The following is a 14295-nucleotide window of genomic DNA, read 5'->3' on the forward strand; positions in this document are numbered from 1 at the left end:
ATGAACCATAAGTGTGGCACAGCTTTGGAATGGTTTCAGCACTTTATAGGTTGAACCTCTTAGTTTCAGCTTTCGGTGCAATACTCTATCCTCACTAAGTATTGATTTTAAAAAACTGTATGGAGTGAAGAATATTTATAATGTTATAAATTAATGTACTGAAGTAAAATCTGCCTTATTAAGAATAATTAACGGTGATTGCAGCTTTTGAGACTTGGAGTTAAATTTGTTTTAGTACTGGAATTATTCATCTGTATTAGTTTGTTTTTACAGTGTAATATATATAATTTTTGTCACTTTGAAGAATTGGGTTTTATTTTTAATCAAGGGGAGAAATTGCCTATTTTTTTTGAGACTATAAATTGACAAAAGCTGGACACAGCACCTGTATGGTTCCGTCCATTTCTCTGCTGGTGCACTTGTAGCTTTTGTAGTTGACTGATTACACTTACCTACACTATAACTTTAAATGCCCCTTTAAGGGGGGGAATGATGTCAAGAAGTAGTAGGTGCTCTTGCTGAGATTTCCAGAAGTATTTCCTTAAACTTTGTACTCCTTTGACTGTATTACTGTCTATTACATGTTAACTCCTTTTTCTTAGCTGTAATTGTTACAAACTTGAAATACTGGAACATAGTTAACATTCCAATGATCTTACTTCCTGTGATATGAAGGCTGCTTATGGAGGAAATTTTTTAAAACTCTTCTTTTTCTGTGAATTGTGGGTTGGCAGACCTTAATCAATGCAGTGTATCAGCATTTTTTCTATAATAAAAATTTTAAAGATAAAACAGTATTTGAGTTTTAATATAAAAGTTGGAAAAAAACTCTGTAATTCTAGAAATCTGTCAATGAATCTTGTTCACAGTTGATTTAATAATAAATATTACGGTGTGACTGGTTTCTCTTAATTAAGAAGAACATGCTGAAAAAGTACATGGTGGGTTTAAAAAATAAATATAAATTTCTTAGCTCTTCCTCTATCCTGAAAAAATTACCTTCACTTTTTTGTCTTTGGGGTGATCTGGCAAACATAAAAAGGACCCCTGTTCTCGGTTTTGTCACTTCAGCTTCTGTAATTGGCCAGTCCCTGATCATGTGTGGCCCCTGGGCAGAGCTGCAGGTGGCACAGGACTGGGATGCTGTGGGTACTCAGAAAAAGCTGTGACTCCTAAAGGGCCTCAGAAACTGGGAGATAGCTCCTGAAACACAAGTGTTCCCAACTTCATCACACGTCTGTGCTGCACGGTGCTGTTGGTAAAGTGCCACTTGTGGCTGGCAAGAGTCACTCTAAAAGAAGGCTAACCAGGAAGTTTCTAGGCTTACTGCAGTGCCAAGTATGGGTTTTAGGGTCTAGGGGCCTGTTATTGGAGGTGAGTTTACTGTGACACGGTGGGATAATGATAGTAGAATTGTGTGGCAGTTGCTGATGCTTGATTTGGAAGTAAAAGCCTCCATTTGCGACAGAAGTTACAGGATTTCATATGTAATGATCTGTTGCATACTTGGCTTACCAGATGTGCTTCTATGGATGAATCACTGAAATGTCATTGTCAAAATGCACACTGCTGACTAAATTCAAAGACTTCCTTAATTTTTGTACTTTTCTTGATTCCTTACAAAGTGCATCCTTCCTTACAATATCCATCTTACTGTTCTGTATTTTGTGCAAGTCAGTACCAGAAATAGAGAAAGTGCTGGAAAGATCTGTCTTAGCTGTATTTGTCATTGCTGTGACAGCTGCTTTGAGTGGGTTGTATGAAAATATGAGTCTTTCACATCTCCTTATACTGGAATACTGGCTGTGTTGCCAGTACTCTATTATTAAGGATAGAGATTACAGATAACTAAAATCTTACTATTTTAAACATGTATAAACCTTAGTTTAAAAATATTTTAAACCTTTGAAAATAGCTACAGTATCTTGGAACACTAAAAACGGTGCTATCAGAAATACACAGAAGGAAGCAGTAGGGAGTGATTAGTTTATTGAACAGAACTTTTTAAAGTTGTTCTTAATGTATAGATGCTGAAGATGCAAGCATTGATATTTGTATGACTATCCAAAAAAGTTGCATTACCTGGGGTGGATTTTCAATAGGATCTATTAATTTTTTAGTGACAGCTGTTCTAGTTTATTTAAATGTTTTTGAAGATTTAATTCATCCAAGTGTTTGAGATTTTTGTCTTAGTGTTATTACTTGTATACATATAAATAAATGCACATTTTAAAATATTGAAATGTATGTATTTAAGAAATGTAGGAGGCTTTTGCTTTGAGCTACTTTGATGTACAGCAGATTTTCTTTGCAGCTGAGTGATCTGGTAGGAGCATTTCTTTCACAAGGAAAAGTATTTTCTGTTGTAGAAAACAGCTTATCTTGCCATTAGCCTTCTGGCTTCTGTAGGAAGAAAAGGACAGAGGATCAACTAGTGAACTGTCAGTGTGGAGAAGTGTGATGCTTTCAGGTTTTGTTTCTCACTGATTTTGCAGGGAAGCATTTCTGCAGAAGGCAGAGGTAGTGATGTAAAATACTATGAACACTGTAACCTTTCAGTCTACTCTTTCAAGCTTGTGTCAGAGCAAAGTGAGGCCACACCAGTAAGAAAAATGGAGTAAATGTGTATGTCACTTAACTGCTAAAACTTTCTAAGGGAGAAGGGCTGGACTTGGGCAGAGGTTTGGATTCAGATTCTATCAGGAACTTGGGTGGTTTGCATCTCTTTTTGGGATTACTGTTCTGAATTGGATCAGATCTTTGGGAAGCAGCTCCTGAAATCCCTTGTGCATTGGGGAAAACCAAGATTGCACCTCACTGTCTTGGTGTGCCACAGCTGCCATTCAGTGCATCCCCTGCCAGCAGCAAGTGAAAGGATTTGGAAGATATCACTGTCATATTTTCTGGAAAAATCTCTTTGCCCAGGATCTTGCTCCTGGGAAGGTAAGAAGCCTCAGAGAAAAATGAAAACAATTATTATAATAATTATCTGATTTGCTTCTGCTGTGTTTTGCTGCTTTGGAATGTGTTTGGAGATTGCTTACCAGCAGGTGGTTGTTTCATTGGTTTCTGGTGTGAGTGTTTTCACCCATTGGCCAACTGGGGCCAAGCTGAGTCAGACTCGAGAGAGAGTCAGGAGATTCATTAGTATCTTTCTAGCCTTCTGTCTGCATCCTTTCTGTATTCTTTAGTATAGTGTAGTATAGTATTCTTTAATGTAATATAGTATCATAAAAAAATAAATTAGCCTTCTCAGAACATGGAATCAGATTCATCATTTCTTCCTGCCACGGGGGTCTCAGAAAATACAACAGGAAGACACTGAAGTGGGCAGCTGAGGCAGGGCCGTCTGCACTCACAGAATCAGAGTGATTCAGCCAGGAAAGCACCTTGAAGATCACCTAGTTCAAGCCCCCTGCCATGTGCAGGGACACAGAGCCCTGTCCAACCTGGCCTTGAGCACTGCCAGGGATGGGGCAGCCACAGCTCACCCTGCCAGCTGTGGCCTGTGGGGCATTTGTGGTGTGTGTGTATCAGCTCCACTTTATGCAACAAAGAGAGCTCTTTCTCCAAGGCTTTCTCTGGTCTGACCTCAGCACTTGCTTAAATTTGTGTGCTGCTTGCATTAGGGGGTGTCAGCTGTGGTTTAGGCTTGTTTGCACTTTCCTAAAATGATGGACTAGTAAATACCTTTTGTTGTCCACCCTCTACTTTCTTTGATGTAGAGAAAGACTGTGGGTGAAAAATGTGGGGGTTTTTTTTTGTTGGTTTGTGGGGGTTTTTTGACTCAGAATGCTCCATTTTGCTGAAAGTGTGTTGTTACGCCCATTAGACAGGCACAAACTGCAAATATCTTTCTACACAAGGAGGAACTTTTAATACAAAACCCCTCACCAAATTCTGTTAGGGGAAAAGCTGACTCTTGTATTAAATATGCTATGTCTGAGACTGAATTGTCCTTCTCTTTTATTTAATTTTGTTTTGCATTACCTTTAGTTTTTGGTTCTATTCCCATTGTCACTTCCATTTCACCTGGCAAAACAGAGATTTCTAAAAATAAGAATCAGAATAACCCATTACTCCCTAGTAGCTCTGATTGTTGTGGTAATGTATGAAAACTCTTAAGTCAATAGTGCTTTGACTTCTGTGCATGCCGTGACACATTTGGAGTTTATCTGCACCAGAGATCACAGATTGTGTTAGCTGCATCAGTAGGAGACAGTCTTGTTAAGGGATTATGTTCATCATTTCTCTGCAAAACAATCATTGCCAGTGGCAATGGGAAATCATGAGAAGATGAGATTTTGTATCAGTATGTTGTTCACACACCTCTTAAGCACAAGTGTGGGTGGATTTTTTTAACCTCTCCCTAACTGAATTTATTTGTGAAGAGTTTTTGTTTTCAGTCACTAGACTGCTGGCTCAGTCCTCAGCCTTTGTACTTCTGAAAACAGGTATTTGACTCCTGGAAACGTATCAGCTCCTGAAGAACCCACAAATGTGGGACAATCTAAGGAAAAATACACTCTGAAAATAAAAGGAAACAGGGGGATTTATGTTACCAAATGTTCACATGGCTGGCTTGGGCTGAGGCTGCTTCTTCCCCCCTTGAAAAAGGAGGGATTTGTTAAATTCCTCTAGTACTATGGAAGAGAGTCTTGGTGTTTTTACTAACAAGAGGGAGCAGCAGTGGACAATTTTGCAAGGCAGCCTCTCTCCCCTCACAGTGTGCAGGAAGTGTGAGTAGGATATGCCCTCACAGGTGGCTTTTCCTAAACCATGGGCTGTGCAAATCAGCTCAAATTTAAGATGTCAGTGCCCACCACAGGCACTAACATGGGCACTCTGATGCATCCTCCACCTTTTCCCTGTAGCCACAGGAGTGTGCTACCAGTTGCCTGTTGAAATCAATGCCTAATCAACAATGTGAATGCGAACTATTTTTTCTTCTTACACTACTTAGTCAGGATTTGTGATTTATGCGGACACAGGGAGCTTCTCCAGTGGACACAAGAAGGTGCAGGTGCCCTTCCTGTTCACGTCTTTTTGTGACATCATCATCTCTGCACACATTTTGTCAGGCTTTAAAATAAAATCCCTGAAAACTGAAAGTAAAATGCTGCCAATTTAATGCTCCTGAGTCCTACATAATGTTCTAGTTCCTGTTACCTGCCGCAACAATCCATGGAGCCGCTGCCAAAACACCTTCATTCTAATGTGTGTGTTGTGCATAGATGTCTGTACATGTGTTGTGCATAGATGTCTGTATTTGCATAATTTTGTGTTGCTACTGATTTGTCTTTAGCTGGTGGCATAATTTTGTTTGCGGGGACCCGTCATTGACTCGTTTGTGGCTAATAACAACCACTCGATTTAGACTATAAACTGAGAGCCAGCGGGCGACGGGTGTGGAGGGACAGATTAGTGGTGTCTCACCGCAGAAGGGGGAACACGGCGGCCGAAATAGCTCAGTTGGGAGAGCGTTAGACTGAAGATCTAAAGGTCCCTGGTTCGATCCCGGGTTTCGGCAGAACTTTTTTCCTCCTTTCCCTCGCCCTCCCGGGGGGCGGCGGGCGGGCGGATCCTGCTGCCGGCCCGGCCCGCGGGCTCCGAGCGCCCCGGGGCTTGGGCAGCGCCTGGGAATTGCCCTGCGGGATCGCTCCTACAGCGCCGGAAGGCAGTGCCCTGCCTTCCCGTGTCCCTTTTCAGCTCCTCTTAGTTTAAGCTTTTTATTTAGGGTGGAAGAAATGAAAGCAGCGAGCTTCATTCCCTCTCCCTCTCTGCCCTTCTCAGGGCGGCAGGGACGAGAGAAGAGAAAGTGAAACTGTGCGTGAGGAGCGGGGCGAGCGGGAGGGAAGGGACCGAGGGGGAAAGGGCGGCTCGAGGGGGCAGAGACAGAACGATCTGAGGTTGCTTCTTGCCAAAATCCGTAGCGCAGCTCAAAACTTCCCGGACCTCGCTGCTCCTCTACTCTCAATAGATGGCTGAAACTATTTTACTTCACAAAAAGTGTGAAAAGTGCATAATATACGCCTCTACGCAGATATTTACTATATGTGTTATGTTGTATTGATTAGTAGTGCTGTATTAACATTTTAATAGTACGGTAAATGTAGTTTTGCAGTTAAAATGTAACTTGTGTAGTTAAAATAGAAACTATGGATGTGGGATATTTTTGTAAAGAAAGGAATGAGTTACTCGCACCAGATAGCGGCCGCAGGACACCTAAATCTTTCGGAGAAGAATAATTTATTGCTTCATTATCAGAAGAAACGAACTTCTTCCCACCTGGCTCAGCCCTGAAGACGCCGTTAGGATTAAGAGGAAGGTGACACTGACAGGACAGAATCCTGTGTTTGAACGGAATTTATGCATCATGTATGAGATGTATGAATATGCAACAGACTATTGACTTTAAGGGTTAATCCTCTGTTAACGTGTGTCCTTTTTCGTGTGTCCTTTTTCGGGCTTATGCTGCCCGGACATCCGTAACTCTTTGTTTCTATTGTCTCATATTGTCCTAATTCAAATTGTCCAAATTATTATTACTCTAATTGTATTACTATTTTTATAACCATTTTTATTACTATTAAACTTTTAAAATGTTAAAAACAAGGGATTGGCGTTTTTCACAATATGTATTATGTTGTATTGATTAGTAGTGCTGTATTAACATTTTAATAGTATGGTAAATGTAATTTTGCAGTTAAAATGTAACTTGTGTAGTAAAAACAGAAACTATGGATGTGGGATATTTTTGTAAAGAGAGGAGTGAGGTACTCGCACCAGATAGCAGCCACAGGACACCTAAATCTTTCGGAAAAAAAGAATTTATTGCTCCCTTATCAGAAGAAACAAAATTCTTCCTGCCTCGCTCAGCCCTGAGATGCCGTTAGGATTAAGAGGAAAAAGTTGACACTGACAGGACAGAATCCTTTGAACGGAATTTATGCATCATGTATGAAGTGTATGAATAGGCAACAGGCTGTTGTTTTTAAGGGTTAATCCTCTGTTAACGTGTGTCCTTTTTCGAGCATATTTTGCCCAGAAAGAGGTACCCAGACTGTCCATAACTCTTTGTTCTTATTGTCTCCTATTGTCCTAAATCCTAATTGTCCTAATTTTTATAACTCTAATTATGCTAATATTTTTATAACCATTTTATTACTATTAAACTTTTAAATTTTTAAAAACAAGGGATTGGCATTTTTCACAAAGCCAATGGAATAGCTTCGAGGTCAGGAAAGCTGGTGATTAATGTCACCTAGTCTGTACTGTTCACCTGTTTCTTCCTGATTCTTTCTTTCCATGTAAATTGAGAAGAAAGAATTTGGATTTTCTGAAGCATATTTTTAAGGAGAGTGTCTGGTTTTGATTTGAAGACATGAAGAAGTGGACATTTCATTGGTTGTCTTTGGTAATTTGTTGCAATTTTTTCAAATATATACCTTTAATCTGGACCTGCCCTTTGTTAAACCTTTTCTCTGCTAAATCAGAGATCTTTCTTGGTACCTGGCATTTGGTCATTACAAAACTGTCAAGTCAGCACCCACCTTTGTATGGGTAAGCTAAAGAAATTAAATTCTTTCTGTCTTTAAGACATTTTCTCCTGCTTTCAGGTAATTTTTTGTGACCTTTTTAATACACTGACACCAGAACAATACACAGAAAAAAGGCTTTCAATATTGATGTCACCAGTGCAAAACACAGCAGCAAAGCATCTCCCTTACTTCTCTGTTCAGCATCTCTCATCTCTTCATGAGAAGGTGTCACTGGTCCTTTTCTAATCACAGCATCACAGCAAGCACTGGTGTTGAATTACTTGTCCAATACAAGGAATACTCACTGCAGATTAATATCTAATTAGTGCAAAGCAAGGGTAGTGTTACTTAGATCCTTATGATAAGACAGACAAGGGGTAATATAACTGCTTATATTAGTATTTTTCCTAAAGGTTTTTTAAGGTTTTGAAATAACATTAAGACTGCACACTTGAGTACTCAGGGATGGAAGGAAATGTTAAGTAGCTTTTTTTTTTTGGCCAAAAGTGTTCAATTATTCATCAAAGACTTTTATAGTGTTTTGGGGAAGAGATAGGGAGGTATTAATTTCCTGCAGATGTGGTCTGGCTATAACCCCCAATGCTGCTCTAGAGGTTTGGTTCCCTCTGCTTCTGAGTTCCTCAAGGGCCAGGAAGGGATTGGGTCTCACCTCACCCCTCAAAGGGTCTGATTTTTAGCAGGAATACCCAGGCACAAGGATCTATGGCAAATATGTGTATGTTAGTATCTGAAAATTCTATTTTATTGATAAAGATAATATTACTTGTAATGGCAACTCCAATCTCAGAGCTTTTGTGATGTTAAACAGAAATTTTGTGGAGCACTGAAATACTAATGGTGGTAGCCATGGGGAGAGTGAGAAGAAAATCTCATTTTTTGTTTGGTGTGGGATTTAGGTTGCACACACTGAATAAGGCCTGAAGTCTTACGTGAAAGAAGAGGATAAAATTAAGAGATAACCTCAATTCTGTAACTTTTAAACTCCTGTCTATTTGATTTTGCGGGCTGGATGCAGATTTCCAATGTGATTTGGCAGGTTCTGTGAAAATAACCTCAAGTGTTGCTGCTTTGTTGCTTGTCACAGAATATTCAGGCATTTTTTCATTCAGCTGTACCTTCTTTACACAATCTTTTTTTGCTGCACTGTAGGCCTCTTCTTGCCAGCAAACATTTCCATTTATTTTTCTATCAGCTTCTTCCCTCAAGATGAACCCCCTGCTAGGACACAAATACAGGCTGTCTAACTAGGCCTTTATGATTTAGCTCAAAAAGTTCCTTCTCTGCAACTGGGGAGCGTCTCTTCTTCTACAGATATACTCCCATTTGCTTTTTTAAATGTCCACCTAATACTGAAGTTAATACCTGGCAGGGATTCAGAGGAAAAAAACCTTTTCATGTGTTTTCAGCCTTAGGCAAAGATTCAAAATCTGGTGGATTTGGTTTATGTGCTTTTTCTGTGGGCATCCTTGGCTCCTGCTTCAAGTGAATGAAAACTGGGGCAGAAGGAGAGGATCAGAGAGAGGCACACCCCACCTCCTGGCTCTGCTGCAGTCATGGAACATGACAAATAATGGAGAAGCTCAAAGCTTTACTGTGAAATACCTCTGTTTGGAATTTCTGACAGAGGTGGGACAAAGTTGCTGTGCCTGGTGTTGTCCATAGGCTCAAGTTCAGGTGTTCTTGTGTGAAATGCTCCTCCTTTTCCTCCATGTCCTCCTGTAGAGCTGCACATCTATATAATTGAAAAGTCTCCTCCTTGTCCCTGAAGGAATTTCTGCTCTTGATATTTGTTACTGTCTTGTCTACCTATCAGCAGTAAAATTTCCTTCTCTTTGGATTAAAAATTTGGTTTATTTGCTAGAAAAGGTTTGTTTCTGTCTCTTGACTGAAAGAATTCTGACTTTGTCTTCTTCATGCTTTACAGACATCTGGTAAATCTTATTTAGTTACGTAGTGTGACAGGTACAAGGGGTTTAGAAAACATGAGTCAGGAGCCACATTTAGCTTTCTATATTTTTAATGACAAATCTTAGTTGTAGTCTATTTGGTTTCTGATCCTGTAGAAGAGCTAGAATGGTGCTTTTCAATTTTCTGGGAAATAAATGCAGTTAAAAAGGCAACAAAAATTTTCAGCTGATGATGCATTTCTAGAATCCAATAGTTTGCATTCAAGTCTTTATTTCCCCTGTCCCCCTGTGAGTGAGCAGTTTAGGAGAGCTTTATCTTGTTTGAGTTCTGCTCAGGAACCTCATTTGATCCCATTCCTTGGGAGTTTTGGGCTGTGATTGGTTTTGTTTTTCCCTCCTCCTTTTTAATTTTTTTTTCTCAGTGATTCATTCCAGAGTTCCTGTTTTATGTTTTTCTAGTAATACAGGACTCTTATTCCATTATATGTAGAACTGTTGAATTTATGGTACAGTTACCAAGGCAAATTTGGGACACCTAAAACTTAGCCTTCAGTCTTGCTATGATCATCAATGCTGTCTTTATGTCTCAGAGGACCCCATGGGTCCATTATATTTTTTTTTGTTTAAATGTGTATACATCCTCTTGCTTAAAGCAAGGGAGCATTCATTACTTTGTTCACAATGTTCTTGGAATTTAGACCACATGACATGAGGGATGAATATATTTTATTCCATTTTATATTCTCTCTTGGGTTAAGTAGTAGCATTAGTATTTTGAATAAAAATTGTGAGAGAAGAATGTCTTCTGAGTCAGGCTCTGGAAAGTTGAATGTAAGGTTCCAAACCAAACTACACTGTCACAATATAATTTCAGATATTATTTCAAATACTTGTCCTATCTTTTAGCTTTTAAAATTGTGGTACACAGTCAGATCTGGATTTCTTTCTTCATATTTCTTCCCCTGTGACAGGGACAATTTGTTGCATAGCTGAATTGTTGAGACAATTGTCTCTCCTACCTATTTCACTTCACTTTTTGTAAACTGGTGTAAATCTGCTCTATGTAGATCAGGCCCTCCCCTACCACAGCCATTTAGTGACATTCATTTGTTATCGGTGACATTTAGAATTTCAGTGTCTCTCTGAAGTCAAACTAGTCACGCTCACCTCCTTTTAAGACCAAGGTAGAGAAATTAGCACAGAAGACCTTGCCAAGATGCCTGTCTGAGAATGGGGTGTGCTGTTCCCTGGAGGTGCTTCTTTCCTTCATAGAGTACTGGTGAACATCAGGGTAACTGAGATTTAGTTCTCTTAACTTCCAGATTCTGGCTTTCTTAAGTGAATCGTACTTTATATTCTATGACTGCCTTTATAGTAAGCCCAGGGTAGACTCTGATGCAATAATTCTGAAGATAAAACTGCCTTTGGGTAGCTGGTCACCACAGCAGCAATTTGGTCTGCCAGTCAGCATTGTGTTTATCTAAATTATAAATGGCTTAAGCTCATATCCATAATATGGGCACTGGAAAAAGTGTGCTTGTTTAGTTAGGAAGTGACAGAGTACTGAGTCCCATAAACCAAATGATGATAGTCATGATCACTGAAGAAGTTTCTCAGATCTTGAATGAGGGAGTAAGATGAAAGAAAGACCTTACAAAAGAAATGGAAGTGTGCTCAATCATTATCTCAGAGAGAAATGAATAAAACCACAGTGAGGCAACACCTGACTTAAAAGTGTAAAAATGTGTCTGCAAATAATGTTTATTTAAATCTGTGGAGAGATCTGGCAGAGTTGACACAGGCATGTGTTGTACCAAAGCAGTTTATGAGTGTAGGGCTTTCCTATGCAAGTTGTGCAGGGTACGTGCTTCAGCTGTGTGTCCTTGGAGAGAGGAGAAGCAAAGTGCCAGCAAATTCAGAGCTTTGGAACAGTGTGTGTCTTTAAATAATGAGGAATTCCCACTGCAGTCAGCTCCAGACTTCTGGGAGGCAAGTTCAGCTGGACCACAAGGCCTGGTGAGGAATCCGTGAAGAATCTGGGGGGAATTCCTCTGTCTAAACGTAGACCTCTCATGCATATTGTTCTTTGAGTTGCTCTTCTCTTCTAACATGTGAACATGTTGTAGCATATAAATTGGTTTTCAGGAAAATAATTCCATGCATTAGAAAATGACTGGATAAATATCTTAAATATGAGAATCTAGGAGATGATGAGACTGTTCATGTGAAGAGGCTTTCTGGGCAATGGCAGGATCATGAGATCTTCAGAGCTGCTCTGACATTCCCAGACTTTGGCCTCATTCTCTTACATACTGGGCAGGGAGACAAAGGATGAGGTGGTGACAGGGCAGTAGCTTTTGTTGAGAGATCCCAAAGACATCAATTTGCTAGGAGACTGGGGAAACCTAGAACATGAACAGGTGTCTGAAAACCTCTTCTACAGTTTTCCTTATAAAATGATCTTTCTTCTTGTTATCTCTAGAGCTTTCTTCTTGTTATCTCTAGAGTCATTATGAATTATTTTGTAATTTATTTATTCTTCTGTTGATATACTGGTTTCCACGTCAGTTTACATGTAGAATGTTTTATTTTGACCAAAATTCTTTCCAAAATTCCAAAGGCCAAATACTTTTCTGGCTTGATACTAATCTGTGCTTGAGTACAGTAGAAGGAGCCTGAGAAACAATAGTGTCATTGAGGAAAAAAAAAAAAAAAGTGAACTTGCTGCCTACTTACTACTCAGGAATTCTGTATTACTTGTGTGAATTGTGTTTAGTGATTTCTTTGCATATAGTTTTGAGTATTCTTTTTCTTTATTCCCTCTCTTGCCACAAAAATATGGACAGTATTTGTCCCAGAAAGGTGTTGGCATATGGATATACTTCTTTGATGACAGGCTGAGAAGTTTTCTGTGAGGGGTCACCCTATGCACGAATCCAAACTACAAGGTAGCTGAAATACTGCTTTCCTGTACTTTCAGAGTAAATCCTAAATAATGTAATTAAAAATTGAACACAGTTTCAGGTGTGCCAGCCTTATCCAGTAGCTCAGGTGTGTGATGTGCTGGGTTGACCCTCGCTGGATGCCAGACACCCTCCAAAGCCACTCTGTCACTGCCCTCCTCAGCTGGATAGAGAAAGGCTTGTGGTTGAGATAAGGGCAGGGAGGGATCATTCAGCAATTACTATCATGGGCACAACAGACTCAGGGAAATTAGTATAATTTATTACCAGTCAAATCAGATTGGAGCAATGAGAAATAAAAAAAATCTTGAAAACACCTTCCCCTCTTATCTCCCCCTTCCTGGGCTTGACATCACTCCAATTTCTCTACCTTCTCTCCACCAGCAGGGCAGGGAAACAATGAATGGGAGCTGTGGTTACTCTATCATGTCTCCTCTGTTCCTTCCTCCTCAGCAGGAGGACTTTTCACAGTGTACCCCTGCTTCTGTCCGGGGTGCTCCCACAGGAGACAGTCCTCCATGAATTTCTCCTGTATGAGTCCTTCCCACAGGTGCAGCCATGCAGGAACAGACTGCTCCAGTGTGGGTCCCTGCGGGCTCACAGGTCCTGTCAGCAGCCCTGCTACAGCACAGCCTCCTCTCTGCACAGGTCCCACCAAGAGCCCTGCTACAGCACAGCCTCCTCTCTGCACAGATCCCACCAGGAGCCTACTTCCCAAAGGATCACAGCCTCCTTCAGGCATCCACCTGCTCTGGTGTGGAGCTCTCCCCGGCTGCTGGTGGGTCTCTGGTCCCCTGTAGACCTCCATGGGCTGCAGGGTCCCAGCTGCCTCACCATGGGCTGCACCAGGGGCTGCAGGGGAGTATCTGCTCTTGCACCTGCAGCACCTCCTTCCCCTCCTTCTGCACTGACCTTGGTGTTTGCAGGGCTGTCCCTCTCACATATTTTCTCTTCTGTCTCTGTCTGCAGTTGCCATTATGCAGTTATTTCTTTCCCCCTTTTAAATCTGCTATCCCGAAAGTGCTGCCACCTTCACTGATGGGCTCAGCCTTGGCCAGTGGTGGGCCCATCTTGGAGCCAGCTGGCTTTGGCTCTCTTGGACATGGGGGAAATTTCTAGAAGCTTCTCACAGAAACCACTCCTGTAGCTCCCTATCTGCCAAACTGTCAAGGCCAGTGCTTGTGGATGAGGCAGCGCAATCACAGCTTGGATAATTGGCATGGTTCATATGCTCAGATTTGTGGCCTGAAAAGTCCTTTGATGGTTCAGGGCAGTAGTACCAACACACAGCACGACCCATTTTTCAAGACATAGTGAAACTCTGTAGTAAATAGAAAGTCATTCAGGTTACTAATTTGTAAACTGGTATAGTGCTGATTCTGTGCAGCCCCAACAACAGCTCCTTTATTTAAGTGTGATTGCGTGGCAAAAACAGAGGAACTTCTCAGTAGTGACACACTAAAGAATGGACAGTGCCTGCTGTTTTCCAGTGATTAATAGAAATACAAATGTCTTTTTGTAATTTTGTTCAGTGTGTTCCTCATGGCGTGTCATGCAGCAGTAGAAAACCACCATTGCTGGCGACGCAGTGACGCCAGGATGTGGATCTGTGCTTCCTCCTCTGTTTGTCTGGGTGTTCCCCCTCAGCCAGGGAAGGCACTCCTAAAATGCTAATGCATTACTGAGGGCAAGAGACTACTGCTACATCTATGCCAGGACTGCATGCTGTAGTGTGCTTCCAGTGTTGAAAAATTAGGTGGTTGTGATGGAGGAAAGTAATCATAATAAAATCTGCACATGTGCCACTCTTCTACTCTCAGTTTTATTTTCCCTGCACACGAAGTAATTTCCATGTCATCCTCT

The 14295-nt window shown here is 40.8% G+C and overlaps 1 non-coding gene across 1 annotated transcript; it reads left to right on the forward strand.

The window, feature by feature from the left end:
- Positions 1 to 5457: 5457 nt before the first annotated feature.
- Positions 5458 to 5530, forward strand: TRNAF-GAA (transfer RNA phenylalanine (anticodon GAA)). The gene has a single exon. It is a non-coding gene; the product is annotated as a tRNA-Phe (tRNA).
- The last annotated feature ends 8765 nt before the right edge of the window (positions 5531 to 14295 follow it).

This window comes from Melospiza georgiana, chromosome 2 (genome assembly GCF_028018845.1).
Source record: "Melospiza georgiana isolate bMelGeo1 chromosome 2, bMelGeo1.pri, whole genome shotgun sequence".
Lineage (NCBI taxonomy): Eukaryota > Metazoa > Chordata > Aves > Passeriformes > Passerellidae > Melospiza > Melospiza georgiana.